This window comes from Lepidothrix coronata, unplaced genomic scaffold, assembly GCF_001604755.1.
Source record: "Lepidothrix coronata isolate B3197 unplaced genomic scaffold, Lepidothrix_coronata-1.0 Scaffold130, whole genome shotgun sequence".
Taxonomy (NCBI): domain Eukaryota; kingdom Metazoa; phylum Chordata; class Aves; order Passeriformes; family Pipridae; genus Lepidothrix; species Lepidothrix coronata.
Window position 1 is genome coordinate 1,996,332 of NW_016690310.1, and position 5,772 is coordinate 2,002,103.

The 5,772-nt window shown below is 41.1% G+C and overlaps 1 long non-coding RNA gene across 1 annotated transcript; it reads left to right on the forward strand.

Moving 5' to 3' along the window:
* The first annotated feature begins 698 nt into the window (after positions 1 to 698).
* On the forward strand, positions 699 to 4,687 carry LOC108503087. The gene is made up of 3 exons (XR_001876723.1): positions 699 to 797; positions 1,391 to 1,548; positions 4,597 to 4,687. It is a non-coding gene; the product is annotated as an uncharacterized LOC108503087 (long non-coding RNA).
* Positions 4,688 to 5,772: the final 1,085 nt, after the last annotated feature.

A 5,772-nucleotide genomic window follows, 5' to 3' on the forward strand; every position in this document is an offset into this window, starting at 1 on the left:
CCAGCTGTTATATCAGAACACAGCAATGGTGCAAACTTCCTGTTCCAGCGCAAGATAATCCTGTAGGATGTCTTTTAATACGGAATGCTGATATATGTCATGTCCCAGGAGTCTGATTCCCAGTAATCTTTCTTGATGTAAGGAGAAGAGAGCACACACAGCAGGTTCTAGCTATATCAGTTGCTATACATCTGAAATGTTTCCTGATACTAGAAGAATTTCTGTAAGATAGCATAAAATACATGAAATACAAGTCATTTGGCACACTTAGGAAGCTCTGTCCTACAATTCATTCCCCTTCTGCTTCTGTTGTTGCTAATGAAACAGCTGCTCTTTGGTTTCAGGCTTTAACCTATTTTTAGATTCCTTTTATGCTGTTGGCCCTTTGAAATGCATGAATTGCTGTGAAAGAAAGCCAGTGTCATTGCTGTGAGGCAAGAGGAAGGCCTATAGGTGAAGTCATGTCTGATAATGAGATACTGTCTCACCTATTCATCTCCTCCCTTTTTTTATTTCTGTAAAGCAACCCAGTTCCCTTGGGCACAAGGTTGCAATACCTTTCTTGCTTTTATTTAAGCATTACAATATATCAGCCACAGCCCTTCATTAGCACAGCACCAGCAGATAACTCCCTCCTTTGGGGGACTTTTTTGTCTCATCTAGAGTCCTGTTCCCACTGCAGGAATGTGCTGGCCCAAAGTGGAAGAGGAGGTGGAGGACCTTGGATTCCAGGGAGAGAAGCTGGAGAACAGTGCAGAAAGAAGGAAGCTGTGAAGGAAATCGGAGGCAAGCAGAAGGTAGAATCTATTTATTGGATGAGCATTAAACCCTATTTCTGTGAGCTGCTGGGTTCTCAGTGGGATGTCAGACTTTGCCATTGTGCAGCAGCGTTTCACTTAAAGGGGTGTGAGTGGGCAAATAAAGTAAATCATGAACCAAAGAGTCATTATCCTGATGACTGTGGTTGCCAAAGACGCCAAATACACAATCACTGAATTGATGTATTCTCTGATCTGACCAGTATGACCATAGGTGTGACTTTGAATGTGATATAAATCCCTGCATTATTTCATGAGTTATGTACCACCTACAATTAATTAGCTCAGCACTAAACTAGCTTAAGCAGCAGTTCCTCATGGGATTTGCAGTTTGTAGGCCCAGCTGTGTCTCAGCAGACACTTGTGAACATGCTGTGGCTAACTGAAGTGGGAAGAATCATACCTAGTGTCTTGGTTGGAGTGTTGACAACTTACTCATTTCTTTTAAAATCTGAGCCAGGCTCAGCACATTTTAGTTGATTCAAAAAAAAAAAAAAGGTATTTTTGTTCCCCAGTTTCTGTTTTCTCCTGAAAAATATTTCTGAACTGATCAAACAATTTTATTCTTTCAGACAGACCTTCATTCTCATTGCTGCAGCCGCTCCTGCCTTGAGGCAGTGAAAGGAACTCCTGTTTGCTCTGCACTGATACACAATTTCACTGGAACTGAGTCATCTCTGATGTATCTGCTAAACCCTGGCTGAAGACAAGATCATCTCAACACAGCAAGGTTTGGCTTTCTTTTTCATGGTTGAAAAATGTGTTTTGAATTCTGTGCTACAGAGAAGATCTAGCAACAAAATATGTGTCTGAGCTGTAATGGCAGCTGCTGTTGTAGCTTCATATGAGTTACATCCAATGAAGTTTGCACTCAGAGGAAATGATCAGTAATCTGTAACACTCTTGGTTTGCAGTTGGCTTTGCGTAGGTTCCTGCACTGATGAAAGTGCATTTTAAGTTGAATTTTTCAGGGCCTCTGTATGTAGTATTACACAGATTGCAAATATCTGCCCTGTTTTCCCCTGTTTAGAATACAACCATTTATGACACCTGTACGGTGTCTTGTGTTCTTATTTGCACAGTAGACAATGAAGTTTAGAAAGCATAGTTTGTTAAACAGAGCATGGTTAAGGAGTTAGATGGCTGGGGAAAAGCATCCTCCGTAAAATTATAAGTGTTAATTCCTATCTGTTTTTCCTGCCCTTACTCTCATTATTTTAAGAAAATGTCAAGCATTTGCTTTCACATCGTATTGCAGTTGAAAATACAGTGTTAAAATTGTGTTGGATGACCAGAAGGGGTGGCCTAATGAAGGTAATTGATGGCAGCAGCTGGAGAGATAGTGAACATGTCTGTGAGGTTTGAAATAAATGACAATGGTATAAAATAAGTTTTGTGATTTTTTTAATCATGCCTTTGACACTGTCCCCAGCACTAAATCTGCTTTATGCCTTTGTATAATGCTCAGCAGAGACTCTTGTTGTAAATGAATCACTGATTTGGTGACCTCAGCTGACACTCCAAAGAGTTGAGGACTGGTTCATCTCAGATGACCACAAGCTGAAAATTTGGGATAAATTTGACCTTCTATCTGTTAAGTGGTGACCTCAAGTAAGCCCATGAGATAATTGATGACCTTGAATCACCCCAAGTTGAAATTTTGGGATAAAGTTGATCTCTGGTAATCTCATGTGATAATTAGTGATCTTGGATGGCCATGAGCCAAAATTTTGGGATACAGATCATCTCTAGTAACCCCATATGATAATTGGTGATCTCAGATGACCCCAAGCTGAAATTTTGGGGTAAAGTTGACCTCTAGTAAGCCCATCTATTAACTGACAACCTCAAGTAACTCCATGTGCTAATTAGTGACCTCGGATGACCATGAGCCGAAATTTTGGGGTAAAGGTGACACCTCTAGTAACTCCATCTGTTAATTGGTGATCTCAAGCAACTCTGTGTGCTAATTGATGACCTCAGATGATGCCCATGTTCTAACTGATGACCTCTTCTGCCCCCAGACACAATGCTTTGCATGTCACCACATTAACTCCTAGAGGTCAGTTCCAGATGCCCAAGTACCAAATCTACCTCTACAGGTCAGCTCAGGCCCATCCTGTCCTGTATTTCTTTCTCTGAAGTCCCCTGAGATGTCCCCATGAGCCCACAGTGTCCCTTGAAGTGACCTGGGGACCAAACATGCTTCAGGACATCCACTGAGATCATCCTCATACCCAAAAAGACTTTTGGGCTCCCCCAGGGCTCAAGAATTAGGCCCTACTGTAATTTGTCATCACCCACTTGCTTTCTTGTGATCATTTGAGGTCACTTAGGTACCAGTTATGTTCCTTGGGATGACCCAAGGTCAGTTCCTGGGCTGCTCTCAGATGCTCTCCAGCTCCAGTGTCAGTTGAAAGGAGACGGACTGGCATGAAACCACTACAAAATTTGCATTTCATACTTGCTCTGAGTGCAGCTTTCAGGCAAGACCCTCTGAGAGGAGCACATGAAGAGCGAGAAGGGTGACCCCCATGCAGCCAAAACAAAACAAAAACACAAAAAAAACAAAGGGAAAAAAAAAGATAACATCAAAAAAAAAAAAAAAACACAAACCACAACAAAAGACAAGAAAGAAGACAAAGACACAGCAAAGAAAACCAAAAAAACCAGAATGAAAAAAAAAAAAAAAAAAAACAAAACAAAAACACAAAAAAAAAGACCGCACCTGAGAGCATTGCACGCCGAAAAAGACCACAACACAAATCACGCCAAAACACAAAGAAGGAAAAACGGCCAGACAAAACAAAAGCAGAAAACCAAGAGGACAAAGCTGCAATCCAAGAACCAAAACACAAACGAAAAAGAAAACACCTCGCCTTAAAGCGTTGAAAAACCACAATGACACCAAAAGAAACACCAAACCACCACAAAGCACCAAAAGCGGCCAGACAAGGCAAGGACCGAAGCCAAAGAAGACCAAGCCACCATCCAACAACAAACACAAACACAAAGAAGCCACAACCATACGAAAAACAGTAAAAAAACCAGAAGAACACCATAAGAACCAGCAAAAACCAAGAAAAAACCAAGACCTGCCCCGCACCGCAAACAAAAGCCAAAGCAAAAGCCAACGCACCCCAAAACACCATCAAAAAACACAAAGAAACCACAACAACAAGAAAAACACCAAACACTAAAACACAACCACCTTACAGGCCCAGTAAACAAGCAATAAACAAAAACCTTGCGCAGACCTGCAAAAAAAAACAAGGCAAAAGCCCAACCCCATCAAAACAAGGGCAAAAAACAGAGCAACACAAAGGCAACAAAAACACAAACATGCCAGAAAATGCCAACAAATGCAAGCGACAGGAAACAAAAAAACCAGAACAGCAGGGAACATCCCGGCAAAAAAAAACAGACCACTCATGCAACTCCAACAAAAAAAGGAGTCAGAGCACAGCAACAGAAAAGGTCAACAACAGAAAAGACGCCAGACAATTACCAGGAAAAAAAGACAGAACAAACCAAAATAACAACCCCCAAGGTAAGCTCACCCCAAACCAACTCAAACAAGTAACGTTAAATTAAAAAAAAACGGATTGTTTGTGCCTTCATTCAAAAAATTAGATAAAAAAAAAACCACGAGAAACAACCACTTGAAAAAGAAAAAACCACCGGAACTAAAAACAAACACCGAATTGGTACCCACCAACAACATTATTAATCATCAAAAAATAAAAAATCTGCTGCTTTTTTTTTTTTTCCTTCCTAGAATTTGATAATAAAACACCCAGGAGAACCATGCACTTGTGAAAGAAAAAAGCAATGGAACTGAAACCAAACACCTACTTGGTCAGCAGGAGATCAGAGGTCCTGTTCAGCTCCCAGCAACCTGCCTGTCAGTCTGGAATATTGCTGTAAAATCTATGCAGTTATGCCGCCTTCACATGGATGCCTCCAGCCAGATGAAGTTTGTGTGTGTGTGGAATTTGTGCTGGGGGGGAAAACCTGAAATACTGCACTGGCAGAACCCTTTCCAGCAGCACAAGTTACTTGTTGCTTGAATAACAAGCATCCATAACTAAATGTCACTTTGAATGGTCCCATTGACTCACTAGCACCACACAATAAAACAGTCCTTTTCCTTCTGGCACTTAGGAGTGCTGCTCTGTCCATGCCTGCACAGATGGACACCTATGTAAGCTGCAAACTGAATGAGAGAACAATGTTCCCTGCTGGTTTGTGTTTATGCAACAGACAGAGCCAAGGAGATTATGTGAACTATCTACTTTGGTTAATTCTTCATCTTATAGAAATTTAATGTTTTATTAATTTTATAAATTTTATAAGTGTTACTTAATTTTATAATATTTAATGTTTTGGGAATCCCAGCTGCTCCTTTGAGAATCTGGCCTGAATCTGTGTTGATATCTCAGCTTGCAGGAGCTGGGGCCTAAAATTAGTTCCTCTGACAAAACCCTGTGAAGTTGCAAGGCTGAAGGAAATAATGGTGGAAGACACATGGAAAAGCAAATTCAGTGGGTTATTTTTAAGAAAGTTGTAGCTACTCAGATTGTGAAAGGAGGAGCATTTATTTAAGAAGCAGAGTGGAACTCTCCTATTTAAATGTATTGGTTGACTGAAGTGGGAATATTCAAAGCAGATTTTTCTCACAGTAAGAAAGTTCCAGCTGCTGCAACAGAAAGATGTGCAGGACAGTGGATCCAGCTTGTTCCCTCCCTTGCTATGGCCTTGCCATGCTCTCAGAGCACCTCCAAGGCTGCCCTAGGCTCTGCTGTCTGGTAAAAGATCCCAAAGGATGAGAATTGATGATGACAACTCTGGCAACATAGACATGTCCCCTCCTGCCTTGATATGACTTCGGGGGAATTTTCTTAGGGATGTGGGATGCCTTTCAGATATATCAGGAATATTTTAATATGTGGAC